We start from the raw sequence: 18,274 nt of genomic DNA, 5'->3' as shown, positions 1-18,274 counted from the left end.
TTGTATCCAAGGCACATAATGAAGGAATCAAATCTCTTATACCAACACCTCGGCGCCTGCTTTAGACCGTACAGAGATTTGTTCAACCTGCAAACCAAGTTCTTCTTTTCGTCTTCTTCAAAACCTTCAGGCTGGAGCATATAAATCTCTTCTTCAAGATTTCCATGAAGAAAAGTTGTTTTAACATCTAGCTGTTCCAAATGTAAATTCAATGTAGCACACATTGCCAAGACTACTCGAACTATTGTTAGTCGAACCACAGGAGAAAAAATTTCATTGAAATCAATACATTCTTTCTGAGCATATCCTTTGACCACCAGTCTTGCACGATACCTCTCCACTTGATCGTCACCATTTCGCTTGATTTTGAAGACTCGTTTGTTACCGATTGGCTTCCTTCCTTGTGGTAGTGGCACAAGGTCCCATGTATTATTTTTATGAAGGGCTTCGATTTCTTCTTGCATCGCCATCATCCACAGTGAAGCATCTGAGTTGTTTATTGCCTCCTGGTATGTTGATGGCTCACCGTCCTCTGTTAAAAGACAATATACAATATTACCTTCTATAACATAATCTGAGTGCCAATTGGGACGTCTTCTCACACGATCTGATTGACGAGTTGTTGGAGCTTTAGAACTCTCTGGTTCTTGTTCATCATGTGTTGGTTCTGCTTCAGAAGAATCTTCTTCTTCAAACTCTTTTTCCACATGTATCTGAGTAGTCTCTGACTTTTCAGCGTTACCATCGTCTTCTTTTCTTTGTAGCTTATCTTCTACAAAGATAACATCCCTGCTAATGATCACTTTGCGGGCAGTGGGATCCCACAAGCGATACCCCTTTACTCCATCAGCATACCCCAAGAATTTGCATTTCCTGGATTTTGGATCCAGCTTTGAAATTTCTTGGGCGTTGTACATCACGTACACAATACTTCCAAATACATGGAGGTTTGAATAATCAACTGGTTTACCAGTCCACATCTCCATTGGTGTCTTCAGCTCTATTGCAGTTGATGGAGCTCGATTCACCAAATAACAGGCGGTATTGACTGCTTCTGCCCAGAATGATTTTTCTAGGCCTACATCCCTCAACATTGCTCTTGTTCTTTTTAACAAGGTTCTATTCATCCGCTCTGCCACTCCATTTTGTTGAGGAGTATTCGCCACTGTGAACTGTCTTTTGATGCCTTATTTCCTGCAAAAGTCATCAAATTCTTCGCTTGTGTATTCTCCTCCATTATCTGTTCTGAAACACTTGATCTTATTTCCAGAATCAAGTTCCACCCGCGCTTTGAAGTTTTTGAAAGTTGAAAACACGTCTGACTTCTTCTTAATAGGGTGCACCCAACATCTCCTAGAGTAGTCATCAATAAATGAGACAAAGTATTTTGCTCCACCTAGGGACGTTACTGGTGCTTGCCATACGTCAGAGTGAACCAATTCTAGAACACTTTTGCCTCTAGAATTTAATGTGTTAAATTTCAACCGGTGTTGCTTACTTGTTATGCAATGCTCACACAAAGGAAGTGATACATTTGTTAAGCCTGGAAGTAGCTTTTGCTCCACAAGGACTTTCATTCCTTGTTCTGACATGTGTCCAAGTTTCTGATGCCATAGCATTGCCGAATCTGAACTACATGAGGCAACAGAGGCTTCTGCTTCTACCAAAGTCTCTCCCTTCAGCATGTACAAGTTTGCAGCTATTTTTTCGCCTTTCAGCACAACAAGCGCTCCACGGAACACCTTCATGATTCATTTCCGTGTTTCAATCTTGCTTGCATTATTATCCAACAATCCGTAGGATAATAAATTTTTCTTCAGGCCTTTCACGTGTCGCATATCTCGAACAACTTTAATTGTTCCGTCATACATCTTCAATTTGATGGTTCCCACGCCAACGATCTCTAAGGCATGATCATTACAACTATAAACAGATCCTCCTGAGACAGGTTTATAATGATGAAACCATTATCTTCTTGAGGTCATGTGATATGTTGCTCCCGAATGAATGAGCCATATATCTGCAAATCGTTTTCTTCCTTCCACGGTGGTTGACGCTTCACAGCATAGAGCATCTCCATCATCTGAAGTGTTTGCGGTATTGCCTTGTGGATTGGAGTTTTTATTTAGACTCCAACAATCATTCTTCAAATGACCCTTCTTTCCACAGTTGTAACACTTTAAATTCTTCTTGCTCCTCGACTTCGATCTACCATGTTTGTGACTGCTGCTTTGGCCACGTTCTGTTGATCTCCCTCTCATCGTTGTCATCGTTGTCAACGCTTCTGCTTGTTGCAGATTTACTTGTATGTCTTCCTTGTTCTTGCACCGATTTTCTTCTTGTAGAACAGCAGCTGCAACATCATCAAAGACTAGACTAGTGACATTACTGTTTGTCAAGTTGATGATGAGTTGATCATACGAATCCGGTAGACTTTGAAGTAGAAGTTCAGCACGTTCTTGTTCTCCTATTTTACAGCTTAAGGATGTAAGATGAGAAAATAAAGTATTCAGTGTATTTAAGTGCTCCATCACTGAAGTAGATTCTGGCATACGGAGAGTGTACAATTTTCTCTTAAGGAAAATTTTATTGTGCAACGATGTGGCCTCGTACAGTTTGGTGAGATGATCCCATATCTCCTTAGCTATATTCTTCTCCTCGATACTTGACAATACTTCATCTGCTAATGCTAGATGAAAGTTTGCCATAGCATTTCCGTCCATTTCGATCCATTTGTTGTCATCTGTGAAATCCACTGGCCTTTCACTGATAGTTGCTAGACAACCGTCTTTCCTCAGGATGGCCTTCATCTTCAATTTCCACAATGAGAAATTTTTCCCATTGAATTTTTCAATATCAAATTTCGTTGCCATAGCTTCTATTATTGATAGCTCCCACTATTTCACTATCGTGAATAGTTCTCTGGAACCTTCAAAGAATGGGTAATAACTTCTTACTTTCTTATGTTGGAGGATCCACCTTTTGGTGGCAACCACAAAGACAATAAACAGATATTACATACTCTAATCTAGCTCGGATACCAATTGTTGCGGAAGACGGCTATCGGATAGAGCAAAATCGCAACTGATAATTTGAGAAAATAAAAAATGAAGATAAAAGAGACATAAAATTTACGTGGAAAACCCCTAAAAATTTAGGGTAAAAACCATGGGCAACGGTAGAAGAATTTCACTATGAGAAAATAGGAATTACAACCTCTCTCGATCTACCAAGGAGAAAACAATGATAATTCTCTCTAGATAAAAAAGGAGACAACTCTCAAGAAACTCTCTAAAATCTCTCTAGTATTGGAAGAAAACTAGAATGCTTTGGGATGGTTTTGAAGCTAAATGGGATAAGGTATTTATAGCTAAATCTTAAGGACTTAATCTTTTAAATACCATAAATTTTAATGATTAAAGTTTGTATTTTGCCCATTTAATTTTCAACCATTGATGCACCTAATTTTGATAAAATTAATGCTGCCGAAAGCAATTAAACAATTGCATGTGCACCTAAATCAATTGCACAACTTGTTTGATTTTTTCACAGCATGCACAGACATCACACACACACAGATCTCTCTCGCAACGGCTGGGTTCATCAACTTTGATGAAGAGTATAGAAGAACTAAAACAATTTGATAAAATAACAAGATTATTCATTCTTTTTGTTTTACCTACAATAAAATTCTAAAAACAAAACCATTTCAAAATTGAACAGCCCATTTATTCAAGGAAATACTTGGGGAGATGAGTTCCTCTAGTAACAACAAATCAGAACATAGAAACCGCATAACGCAACAGTACCTTCATACTTCTGTTGGGGCCATTCCAGCACCCATCTCCATCAGAAAATACCATCCTCCTGTATGAGCCCTCAAATTTGTCCCAACTCCTAGTAGACAACCCATGAATATGAGAATTACAAATATTCAGTTTGAAGGAAATTCACGTGTTAAAAGGCTTAAAAACCTACATGCCTTCATAAATGCATGTAACAAAAAAAACGTGCCCAATGCCTATGTTACTCAGGTTCAGAGCTGAATGTTTCATACGAGTCTGATACAAGTAAGTTCATTTGTTTTCATTTTCCATATATCTCAAAAGGGAGGGACCCCCATTCCAATGTTTATCACATGTCGGACATGGGTACTCCAAAGCATATACAACAAACATGCATGAAGAAGATATAACATTATTAACTGCCTGGACAACTACATATCAGCTTAATTTAACCTGGGAATTCAAGGCAGCATACGAATGAATAGACCAAAATTTCTCCAAATAATGATAGATTGGAAAGCTAAGATATCCAACTCTAACAATTTCCCATTGGCAAGAATAAAACATTGTTGATCTCAAAATTGAGAAAGATTTCAGGTAGCATATCCTATTTCCTTTATCATCCAAATGACACCACCGGTTTCCACTGTACCAAAAGGACAACGATCTAATCAAAATGAGAACATAATAGCCGCAATAAACCTAACCCCAAACGAGTTGTTGTGTGGCCCTCCTCCTGAGAAGCTTTTTTATATGGACACACTTTGTAAACATACCTGAAGCCAAAAGTGTAGGTCGTTAAAGATAGAACAAATGGAACTATTGGGCAATCTATGTTACAGGGTTAGTGATAACCAAACAAACTACTACAACAAGAAGTTCGTAACTTATTCTGGTTGATCTCAAAACAATGACCATAGAATGTATAGAACTCCTTCTCAGGTCCTTTAATTTTAAAATCAAGCTTGGTTTATAGAAGCCAAAGCAACACATTAAATGTTCACTGCTTAGACATTGAAACAATATAATACATACCAAAATCATGTTTTAGCTTTTGTGTCAAACTTGATATCCTTGATTGTATTTTAGATAACTTGGCACTGAATTCATCATATTCCTTGCGTACACCAGCAGCCTCTGAGCAAGACAGGACAGCTTTCTCATCTCAAACACCCCCTTAAATTTTCAGTAAATAACCGTGGGAGTTCAGTATATACCTGATATGTTTACTGGAGTTTGAAATAAATTAAAAGCCTTTAGAATTTTCCTAAATGTTTGTTGTATCTTCTCCAACCAAGATGAATTATACGAGGAAGTTGTATCTAGCAACATAAATAATAGTAAGCCACAGGATTGAGTTACCCCAGCTTAAAATGAAATACCGACTAGAAAAGAACTACACACCTGACAAGTCAGGTTCATCGTAGGTGTACGGAGTCGTGTCATCATGATTATCCTCTTCATAACCTTCATCCAGTTCATCGTCTATATCATCATATTTTCCAGTTCCTCCATCGGTATCAGAAGCATAGTGATCATAATGATCATCATGTGTGGCCTTCGGCATATCTTCATGGCTGTCATCAGCGTAATCCTTTTTACCACCTTGATTCTCTGTACTTTCCCCAGTCCAACGAGAAGCAACAATTCGACCTAACTCTTCCCTCGACAATCCCTCAGAAATTTCAGATGATGCTTCATTCTCCTGCAATTATGCATACAAACAAAGATTAGATACAAGAAACTTGTCAAGTCATGAGTGCCAACTGGAGTAGAATATACTACCAAAGGTTCCTTTTTTCCTTTCATTTTCATACCCTTTCTTATACGGTTACACCCCACAACAGAAAATTACTAAAGTTGTTGTTATAAAGGAATACAGAACCTAGAACACAACCAAACATGTTAGCCACCAATACCAATGGATCTGAAATTAACCTGCTTCTCTATTTTACGAAATTTTACATCAATGCAGGGTAAAGCTTGATAATTAAAACCAAAAACACCAGCTTCACCTCTTTCCATACACCTTTCTTTGAAGAACCAGCTACTTGCCCCACTAGTTTGTCTCAAATAATTGAATTCCCTGACACGGCAAATAGTTATTGGATAAATTTAAATGTGGGGTCCAAATTCATTGGCAAGTTAACAACACAAAAGATTATTGCCACATCAGAACAGACAAACGAGGTGGCACAGAGAATCTTTCCTTTGTTAAAACTTTACTTCATGATTTGATCTTTCTTTCTTCTTTCTAAGCCATTCCTAAGCCCTTAATCTCTTGCTCCTAATACATTTTTTTTATCTTTTTTAATCTGTGTAACCATGATCCTTGGGTTAGATTAGCTATTTTACCAAAATTGTCCAGCAACATGCTTCAACTTCTTATTTCCAAAGAGCAACTTAACAGAGCTTATCCCCCTCCTCCAATTGACAACAAATTCTTTATCAGATTATAGCATAGCACCATGAAAGCTTCTTCGGAACAAGAAAATATGGTGAGTAAAGGAACTTATTGTCTTGTCTCCATTAGGTGATATTTTGTTTCCAGCATCATGAGCAACTTCAGTTGCAACAGAAGAAACATCTGTGTATTTCAGTGAAGCAGACTCGTGCTTATTTTCCAAGACATGCTACATAAGAAGGTACAAATGTGTCATTATCAACACAGAACTATGGTAGACGAGCATTTGGAGATTCTTTGAGGAAGAATAGGCCATTCTAATGTCTCAGCCTACCTCCTCTACCATACTAACTGGGGCTCCTTCACTTTTGGGAGAATCACTATTTTCAACTTCTGCATCCATACCAGCATCACTGTGTTCCACTTTGACGGCCTGCCAAAGAGATGATAATGACAAAGACAATAAAAATCACAACCAGAAGAAACAAGATGTACAATGTAAAGATAATTAAAACAACCAATCTAACCTCATTTGAAGAAGAATCCTCCACATTACCAATTATATCATCATGTTTACTTTCTGTGGGTTTGTTTTCAGTGCTAGCTTCTTCCTCAACCTTTTTACTTTCCACCTTCTCTTCCTCGTCAGCTTTCCCTTTTTCCTTTAAAGCTTCCTCTGCTTCTCTTTTTTTCTCTTCCTTCCTTCTCATTCTGCAACCTTGCTTTCTCTACCTGTTCTTTATGTTCTGCGCAAATAAAGAAAACAAGTCATGTAGCAATAAGCTAAATATTAGCATGTATAAGATATTAAGATCAAGAAAATGAACCCGTAGGTCAATTTTTTGAACAACATATAGATGAAAATTTAATCATTTGAAACCTATCTATATGCAATATGGGTACTATTTAAAAGATAAGAAGAAGTTTTATGCTGACAATTGTTTTGTGAAATGTTGGTTGATACATTGCTTAGATTTATGTTCAACAAAAATTCTAAATGGTTTTATGCCAAAGGGATACTTGCTTTCTATATAGGGAGTAATCACAAAATCAAATAACAAGGCATAGAAGAAACTTTAGCATGCACAATAAATTATTCAATCTTGAAAATGAATAATAAATCATAAATAAGAATAAAAAAATCTTCAAAAACCATTTTTTCAGTGCATTCATATTTGTAAAGATAAAGAAGATAGAGAAAGGATTTATGTGTTTTGAACACCTACTCAAGTAATAAAGGAATTGATCATAAAATGGAAGGGCGAAGGGAATAAAAGGTAGGCAACTGCTTTCTCTTTTTCTTTTTCTAACAAATCCTTTATTTGGTTCAAGAAACAAAATGGACAGCCTTTTTTCTTATCCACCTGTTTGCTGACCCATCATTGATGACTAGATTGAAACCCAAAATCTCAAACATGCCCATAGGAAGAAGTAATTCTCTACATTAGATAACAGCATCATGACAAGTGCTTTGAAGTCGTAACAAATAACTATCAAGTTGGATGAAAGTAAACATGGATACAATCACAATGACAATAGGATAAACATCCAAGGAATCTTCAGAATAAAGTGTTACCTTTAAGCTGTTTAACACGACCATTCAATATCTTCTCCTCATTTTTAAGCTTTGTTAGTTCAGATATCTTTGGCTATGGCTAATTTAGCCTTCTCGATTTCCACCTTTCGTGGAAATAAAATATATTTAATAAGTTTTATAAAAAATAGAATGTATATTTTTAAAGTAAATATATGAATTTAAGTTATTTTAAAAAATTAGTTATTAATAACATACAAACATCTTATTGAGGTAATTGCTCGAACTTAAATTCTCTAGAAAAATAATATTATTTTTATCAACAAATACGCTCAATAAATTTAAATACAAGTTATATATTATATGTTGTCAACTGTATACCATTTAATGATCTTTATTCAATGGATGGGCATGTGCTTACCTTCCCAGGCAGCCCATGTATGATTCCTCCTTTCCCATCTGATTATATATTAGTGATACATAGTATAGTCTAATTAAAGAATTAAAATTATTAAATTAGATTAATAGAATAAATAAATAAAATATAGTAAATATATAATTATACTAATTTTTAATTATTGTGTCATTTTTTCGTTAAATATTAGCAGTCGATAATAAATGTAATTTATACACGCAAATATAAGATCTATTCACACCTTGTAAATTATTTTAATTTTACATCTTTTTAAATATATATATATATATATATCATCTTGGTATTGAATTATAAATAAAAAAGAGAAAATCGCATCAGTGACCAAAAAAAAGTTATAATATACGATTTTAACCAACTTTTTTTGGATTTGTCAAAATGACCAACAAAATCGCAACGCGAAATAAAAATCGCAACGCGATCCCCAGAATCGCAAATCAGTTTCCAAAATCGCAACGCGATTCTTGAAAATCGCAATGCGATAGTACAAATTCGCATTGCGATTTTCCAAAATCGCAACGCGAATATGAAAATCGCAACGCGAACACATAAATCGCAACGCGTATCCGTAAATCGCAACGTGTATCCGTATATCGCAACGCGTATCCGTAAATCGCAACGATAATACATAAAATCGCAACGCGTATCCGTAAATCGCAACGCGATATTTAAAGCGCCATTATAATCGCTACGCGTATTTTATTTTCAAATTACAAAAACTAATATTAAGACAAAATCCCGTAATCGCAACTCATAACCTAAAACCTAAAATCACAACTCAGTCCCATCTCCATCTCTCACTCTCTACGGCGAAGAAATCCGTCCCCATCTCCGAAGATTTCCGTCCCCATCTCCGGCGAAATCCCTCACAACCATTCACGGTCAGAAATCCCTCACAATATTCAGAAATGGAAAATCAACCTCCGAGGGTTAGTTTTTTTAATTATTTTTATTTTGAAATGTTTGCATTATTGTAGGTTTTTCATATTGAAACTGATGATAAGTTTACTGGTCATTTCAATAATAGATTAACCATTTCACTTAGATTTCATTTCGCGTTACGATTCTGTCGTTGCGATTTTCATTTCGCGTTGCTATTCTCTCGTTGCGATTTTCAAGTTAGTATTTGTCTTTGTCTTTGTTCTGTCTTTTGGTTGAAGTAATGCAATCCATTCAAGTTTTAATTTGCAGAAGAGTCGCAACGAGATAAATGAAAATCGCAACGAGAGAATGACTGTCGCAACGAGAGAAATGAAAATCGCAACGAGAGAATCGCAACGCGAAATGAAAATCGCAACGTGAGAATCGCAACGCGAAACCAAAATCGCATTGCGATTTTCATTTCGCGTTGCGATTCTCTCGTTGCGATTTTCATTTCGCGTTGCGATTCTCTAGTTGCGATTTTCATTTCGCGTTGCGATTCTCTCGTTGCGATTTTCATTTCAACCAAAAGACAAAACAGTGTTGCAAATTTTAGTTTCAAGAATAAACTACTACTTTTTATGTTTATTGTTTTTGGTATATCTTCACAGTGTAGTTTTTGGTATATCTAACTTGGTATGTTTATTGTTTTTGTAGAAATTTTTTTCGGCTCAATTGACCTTGAGAAATAAAGTCAGCCTGGCCACTACAATTGCTTCGAAGCTTTCACCTGCTCAAAGAAAATTGTTTGAGGAAACCTGCTTCGGGCCATGGCTGAGAGTACAGCATCCGGGTGGAGATGCTAATTTGACCCATTTGTGGCTTCAGACCATGACATCAAATCTACCTGACAGTATACAACGTGGTGAGGAAGAGATATGGTTTCATTTTCCACCAGCGTATACTTGTTTTGGGCGGAAGGAGTTCTGCTTAATCACTGGTCTACGATTCGGACACGATGATGTAGGCCGGTACACTCGTCATATCGCCCGCCCATCATGGTTATCCCGGGTTTTTCCGGATGAGTCAATGGAGAAGCCGAACCTACATGTCGACGACCTGAAGAAATTGTTTAATAAGAAAGCTGGTTTCACTCGGATGGATGACGTCGATGTTGTCCGAGTATGCCTTCTACTACTTGTGTATGCCGGCTTTTTAGGCAGAGAGGCCAGACAACCTATTCATCGGGAGCTAATAATATTGGTAGAGGACCTGAATGCATGGAATCTGTTTCCGTGGGGTTCGTATATATGGAAAGCTACCTGGACTAAGTTGTCGTCTGCCTTTGATGACCGCAAAAGTTTGCGGGGCGATGGGTCCAAATACACTTTGTCAGGCTTTGTTTGGGCCTTTAAGGTAGAATTTCTATATAATGTTTCTAAAATTATAATTAATTATTTAACAATTACTAATTTTGTTATTATATTGTTTGTAGATTTGGATATTTGAGGCTTTCCCCAGCATGCGTACATATGCAATAAAAACGTCAAATGATATTCCCAGGGCTATTTCCTGGAAGAGGAAAACTCTGTTGGATTGGGAAGACTTAATACCATATGCGACAATAAATAATGTAAGTTAACACAAATACTTTCATATAATATATAAACAAGTTATTAATAGTAGACGTTTAACTTTGTTTGAGTTTTTATATTTTAGGAGGCCAACATTCCATTACAAAGACTGACACCCACGGAGGAAGAGCTTGCCACTGATTGGTGGCAAGCTAGTCAGAGTTTTTTTGATGGCACGGATGATGAGCAGCATCCACTTCCTCCAATTCGAGAGCCATCACCTCACCTAGAGCCATCACCCGATCGACCCGACTATACACCTCTAGAACGAGAGCCATCACCTATCCCGTCACATCATCGAGCCTCTTCTCCACCATCACCTCATGATAGGCGACCGGCAAAGATGCCACGACTCCTATCTCCCTGTTCTCCACCTCCACCTCAACGGGATGAGTCAAGGGAGTTACGTGATGAGGTCAATGCCTTGCGTGAGGAGATCGGTACTCTACGCGATAACGATGGTGCATGGCGTGTGGAGGTGTCAACTTTACGTGGTGAGGTTGCCGCTCTACGTGAGATGATAGTATCGTTGCAGAATGAGGTTCATACTCTACGCAACGAGGTAAGTTTAAGATTTTCCATATTTAACTTAATGATAAATTTACTCGTAATTTCACTTAGATTAGCCATTTCACTTAGATTGCTTAGTAAATTTATTCGGTTGCTGCCAATTCTGCTAAACTGTGTATTCTTTAACACTTTGAAATAGTATTTGTCTTTGTTTTGTCTTTTGGTTGAAAGTAAATTTGTTCGGTTGCTGCCAATTCTGCTAAACTGTGTATTCTTTAACACTGTGAAATAGTATTTGTCTTTGTTTTGTCTTTTGGTTGAAAGTAAATTTGTTCGGTTGCTGCCAATTCTGCTAAACTGTGTATTCTTTAACACTGTGAAATAGTATTTGTCTTTGTTTTGTCTTTTGGTTGAAAGTAAATTTGTTCGGTTGCTGCCAATTCTGCTAAACTGTGTATTCTTTAACACTGTGAAATAGTATTTGTCTTTGTTTTGTCTTTTGGTTGAAAGTAAATTTGTTCGGTTGCTGCCAATTCTGCTAAACTGTGTATTCTTTAACACTGTGAAATAGTATTTGTCTTTGTTTTGTCTTTTGGTTGAAAGTAAATTTGTTCGGTTGCTGCCAATTCTGCTAAACTGTGTATTCTTTAACACTGTGAAATAGTATTTGTCTTTGTTTTGTCTTTTGGTTGAAAGTAAATTTGTTCGGTTGCTGCCAATTCTGCTAAACTGTGTATTCTTTAACACTGTGAAATAGTATTTGTCTTTGTTTTGTCTTTTGGTTGAAGCAATGCAATCCATTCAAGTTTCAATTTGCAGAAGAAGAAATAGTTTACTTTCGCAACACGAAACTTAAAATCGCAACGCGAAACCAAAATCGCAACGCGAAATGAAAATCGCAACGACAGAATCGCAACGCGAAACCAAAATCGCAACGACAAGATCGCAACGCGAAACCAAAATCGCATTGCGATTTTTATTTCGCGTTGCGATTCTTTCGTTGCGATTTTCATTTCGCATTGCGATTCTGTCGTTGCGATTTTCATTTCGCGTTGCGATTTTGGTTTCGCGTTGCGATTTTAAGTTTCGTGTTGCGAAAGTAAACTATTTCTTCTTCTGCAAATTGAAACTTGAATGGATTGCATTACTTCAACCAATAGACAAAACAAAGACAAATACTAACTTCAGGGTATTAGTTTGAAACATATTTTTCTTTGTTATCTGATGCATTTTGTGAACTATGATAGAATAATGACTTGGGTGAATACAATGCAAGTTTGAAACATATTTGTCTTTGTTTTCACTGTTTAAATATCATGTCTGTTTATTTACTGATTTTGTATTTAATTATTTAGCGGCCCGATAGAGTGGATGCTTTACGTCGGGTTATGCTTGCACGACGGAGTTCACGCATCAGACAGCGTGCACGTGCTATTAAGTCTCCGTACACCCCAATAGTGCGAAGACACCGCAAGAAGAAGCCCGACTCGCCTGTCATCCCTCAAGAGTCCACTCCTATCGTTGAAGAGGCCCCCCTATCATTCCTCGAGAGTCCCCTCCCACCGTTCAAGAGGCCACTGTCATCATTGAAGAGGTCCCTCCCACCATTCAAGAGCCCGATTCACATGGCGTCATATGTAGGCTTCTTGAGAAACCCTCTGACGTGCCGGACATGATGGATTCAAGTTGGCTCTCGTATGAGTTACCGGCCAGTACCATACCGGTATCTGAAGAGGAGAGGGATCAACTACCGGACACAATTCTGGATAACACCCTTTGGGCTAAGACCGCTGTTGATTTTTATCTACATGAGCAGAGCCAGGGGTGTTTCACTGACATATGCAAGCTCACCGATGATATCTATTTGTTGCTTGATCGGTCTTGGTGGGGCGTATTATTAGGGGTCGAAGACAATGGCTATTTCGATGGGGGGGTAAGTCTTATATTTTTCTTATATTTCAATTTGATTAATTTTTTTTTAAATTTATGTAAGTCACTATATATGTCTTTTTTTGTAAAACAGCATATCGATGCGTGGGTGACACGTCTTCTAATAATAAGAAAACTTAAGAAAAATAAAAATATACGATATACAATTATGCCGACGTCTTTTCACGCCGTTCACTTGAAGAATGCACGAGATGAATCATTTGATTTGGGCAATGGACAAGCTAAACTTTATCCTGCATGGTGGGAGGTCGATAAGGTTAGTATTTATTTTAGATTGAGTTTAAAGGTTTTATGAAATAAGTGCGCAAATGAATGAATTATTACTTATGATTGCAAGTGTTTATCCCTGTTTTGGAACGTAAACATTGGATTCTCGTCGAGCTTCAGCTCCCATCCCTTAAGACAATAGTGTATGACAGCATGATAAATTACATATCATTGGCTGATTTAAGAGATGTTATTAAGGGATGGAGCTCTCATTTGGCTAAATTCTTGGATGCGATCAATTATTGGACTCGTTCTGGAAACAAGAAGCCAAAGAAGCTCAATATTACAGTTATTAGAGACGAGACCGCGCCACAACAAACGAGCGGAGCCAGAGGAGATTGTGGTCATCTCGTATGCTTGGCGTTGGAGCGTTTGACGACGGGAAGCATCAAGTATCTACCTCCCACCGATAGAGATAGAGCTGCAGTAGGCTTGTGGTTTCGGCATTATATGGCTAAATCGATATATACGAGACGCTCCCTACCTGCATCCGCGTTATAAAAATGTCCATAAACAAATGGTAAGTTTATATACTTTTGGTTTGAAAATGTTTGGTTAAGTACCTAGAATTCAATAATTTGCTGTTTGTAGGTTTTAGATGTGTAGAAAGTGTTGTTTGAGCAAATGTTTGGTTTCTGCAGGTTAATCTCAGAAGTGAACTGCGTGAAAATGATGTATGGCTGCAAAAGTTGATTCAATAGTTTAATTGATTGTTTTTTGATTGTTTAATTGATTTGTAAAAGTTGATTCAATAGTAGATGATCGGAAATAAGAATTATTGCTTATTTTTTGATTGTTTAATTGATTTGTAAAAGATGACTTGTAAAAGTTGATTTGTGTAATTGATGCGAATATAATTCTTATTTGTGCTTGTTTAATTGATTGAAATGTAATGGTTGATTTTGTTGATTTCAATCTGCATTATGTTGAAGGCAAAATTGACTATCGCAATGCGAAATGAAAATCGCAATGCGAAATGAAAATCGCAACGAGAGAATCGCAATGCGAAATGAAAATCGCAATGCGGAAATGAAAATCGCAACGGGAGAATCGCAATGCGATTTTAATTTCGCATTGCGATTCTCTCGTTGCGATTTTCATTTCGCATTGCGATTTTCATTTCGCATTGCGATTCTCTCGTTGCGATTTTCATTTCGCATTGCGATTTTCATTTCGCATTGCGATTTTCATTTCCGCATTGCGATTTTCATGTTGGGATTTTCATTTCGCATTGCGATTCTCTCGTTGCGATTGTAATTTCCGTGTTGCGATAGTCAAATGCATGCCTAATAGTGATAACAACTGAATAACAAGAGTTGGTTAAGTCAAAATGGTTGGCCTGAGTCATTAATTCAACTGAAAATGTTAAAAGTTCACACATAAAATCCACATAATACAACGTTGGCATTTAAAAATCACCTAAGTTAACAGTCCCAAAAGGTGAAGCCAATTGTGATTTTGATGAGGATCCATATTTTGGTAGAGGAAAAGATGATTTTGATGGCACTGGTGATCCACATGTCAACCTTGTATGACCACTTTCCTTGCACCGACTACATGTCGATCTCTTCTTCTCTTCACCCTTAGACGGTATACGATCGTGACTTTTTGGTCGGCCAGGTAGCCTTCTGTCCATGGCTGGTGGCAAAACTGTTTGTAAGTCATCTGGTATGTCCCACTCAGAAGGATGTGAAATAGGGTAGACAATCTCGGCATAAGTCTGTCGATAAACTTCTGTAGTGTAGCAATCCATAGCGTATGCGCTTGAATCATCTTGGTTTAAATGAAGAGCAACTTTTATAACATGGCCACACGGATAACCAGATGTTTGCCATTTCATACAACTACACGTCTTTGCATTTAGATCGACTAGCCCATTTAAGTTATTATCCAGTACTTGAAACAAAGTGTTTGAACATGGTTCAACTCTCCATGACGTTGACTTCACAACACGTTTCGTTATCTTTTTTTCAGTCCATGGTGTAACACGATGTTCCAATGTTCCTGTAAATTTAAATAAACAATACTTAGTAAAATATATAAATATGATAAGTTACGAATTCAAAGAAATAATACCTGCATGGTTTCTTTTCTTGTAGTACCACTGTTGAATAGAGGCTCGAAAAAACTCCATTAACATAGTAATGAGTAATTTCCGGGAATGACGACTTAGAGCGTTGATTGATTCTGTACTATTAGACGTCATGAAACCATATCTTGCTCCAAGTTGATGTACTCTTGACCATCTTTCAAACCCGACATCTTCTAGTGTTTGAGCACACTGAGGCAAAACACGTCTTAAACAATTTATATGCTTATTGAAATCCACTTCCCGATAAGCTTTTACAGCCTTCCAGTATGTCCATTTGTGCTTTTTTATACCAGCAGACCTTGATTTTAGATTTCTATACAAATGAACACCACAAAGTCCATGAAAAGCATCTGGGAAACACCTTCTAACAGCGTTGTCAATTGAGTTTGCCCTATCGGATATGATTGTCAGATTGCTAATAGGACCTATGCAATCCCTAAGATGCCCCATAAACCATGTCCATGAATCAGAGGTTTCAGATTTGCCAACCCCGTAAGCTATTGGCAATATCCCATTGTTAGCATCCATGGCTACTGCTAATAAGTTTACTCCAAGGTATCGACCTTTCAAATGTGCTCCGTCAACTATAATAACTGGGCGCATGCAAGTAATAAACGAACGAATCTACAAAATAATATACACAATAAATATAATCATTTAAATGTGAAATGCATGTAACTAACAAAAATGAGTCAACAAAATTATATTGATTTACTAACCGTAGCACCAATGGCGATAAACAGCAACTCAAAGCGTCCATCTCTATCTGTTTTGATATGAGTTACCGACCCAGGATTTTTCAGCTTTAAATTGTGACAATAAGCCGGCAGTTGGGCAAACGATGCTTCTGGCGACCCCCTCAACAATTCCAAGGCATAACATTTGGCTCTCCAAGCTTGAGAATATGATATACTAATCTTGAACCGAGCATTCATGTCAGTCATAATTTCATGTCCCCGATATACCCTGCCATTCAAAAACATTAACTCAGCCAGAAAACCACCCAACACCTTTTTGTTTGCCTGTCTATGGTGAGGAAAAACTTGGGTTCTTGAACATGTATGTTTATCAATAAAAGTCCTAACTTGAAACATTTCGCAATCTTTTATTCTCTTTGCAATCATTCGCCACATACAGTTTTTGTCAATCATACACCTTGTTTCGAAACGATCTTTGCTTGATTTGTTAACTTTTAGTTGATAGCCATCTTCCACACATTTCGTATACAAAGCTATCTTCAAGTCTTCCTTTGTATCAAAACAATCATCTTTCTTGATACGAATAACTTTTGTGTAACAATCAACTGCTTTCTTTACCAACTCTTCTTCCGGTATCTAAAGTAATTCTGGCATATTCCAGTTATACGCCCGTGGCATTTTCTTTTCTTCGGGGATTTTTTCTTCTTCTTTTTCTTCTTCAGGATTATATGAATTACAGAATGGATGTTCAACATGTTCATTCACAGTCGTAACTTCCTCCTCATTATCATCAACAATACATTCTTCGGCAACGGCTGTTTCATCATCAAAATTCGGGTATTGACCAATATCAAAATCATTACACGCAGGGTCTGTTTCTTCTTCTGAAACATCATCAAAATCCGTGTATTGACCAATATCAAAGTCCGGATATTGACCAAGACCAAATTTCGAATACTGACTAGTACTCACAATTTTTTCTGTTGGCTCATCATCGTCTAACTGGTCAATACGAAAACCGGAATTTGGTGCTGAAAGTTGATTGGGATTTGGATTAGAGAAAGGTTGTGGGTTTTGAGAAAAACTTAGTTGATTACTACCCGCTACTGACCCAACAATACTACTTCTAGGTTCAACAACATACAATGTAACATCATCTTGTGAAACACTAATGTAAGCAATGAATCGTTCAACATCTTCATTGTCGGTTAACAAATAAACTTTACCATTTCTCTGATAAGATAGCCTAAATCCACTTAGGGGCTCTAAATTCAATTTATTTGAAACACGTAGCATTAGAGTTTCATAAGTTAACTTTTGTAAAGACAATTTTAGTTGAAGATTCATGGGTAAAGGCATATATTGTAAAACACCATGAACATTATCCCATGACCCTCCAAAACACAAATCTATCCAAACATGATCAACATTAGATGATTTCATGGTTGTAAATTAATTTACTAAACAGACGAGCTGCGAAACTAAAACCTGTTGCCGGATTGGGAAGGATGTCGTTGTATATAGGAACGGATGTCGCCGGAGAGAGTGATAGATGGAGATGGAATGAGTTGCGATTTAGGGATTTAGTTTATGATTTCAGTGTTATATACCCAAAATTTCAGTGTTGTGATTTACAGATTCTCGTTGCGATTTACGGATTATCGTTGCGATTTACAGATTCTCGTTGCGATTTACGGATTATCGTTGCGATTTACAGATTCTCGTTGCGATTTACGGATTATCGTTGCGATTTACAGATTCTCGTTGCGATTTACGGATTATCGTTGCGATTTACGGATATGCGTTGCGATATACGGATACGCATTGCGATTTACGGATACGCGTTGCGATATACGGATACACGTTGCGATTTACGGATACGCGTTGCGATTTATGTGTTCGCGTTGCGATTTTCATATTCGCGTTGCGATTTTGGAAAATCGCAATGCGAATTTGTACTATCGCATTGCGATTTTCAAGAATCGCGTTGCGATTTTGGAAACTGATTTGCGATTCTGGGGATCGCGTTGCGATTTTTATTTCGCGTTGCGATTTTGTTGGTCATTTTGGCAAATCCAAAAAAAGTTGGTTAAAATCGTATATTAT

At 37.2% G+C, this 18,274-nt stretch overlaps 1 pseudogene; it reads right to left on the bottom strand.

The window, feature by feature from the left end:
- Positions 1–3,684: 3,684 nt before the first annotated feature.
- On the bottom strand, positions 3,685–7,987 carry LOC120162323 (annotated as a pseudogene).
- Positions 7,988–18,274: the final 10,287 nt, after the last annotated feature.

This window comes from Hibiscus syriacus, unplaced genomic scaffold, assembly GCF_006381635.1.
Source record: "Hibiscus syriacus cultivar Baekdansim isolate YM2019G1 unplaced genomic scaffold, ASM638163v2 tig00111402_pilon, whole genome shotgun sequence".
Classification (NCBI taxonomy): domain Eukaryota; kingdom Viridiplantae; phylum Streptophyta; class Magnoliopsida; order Malvales; family Malvaceae; genus Hibiscus; species Hibiscus syriacus.
Note: the sequence above shows the minus strand (reverse complement) of the source record. Positions and strands in the feature narration are given on the sequence as shown.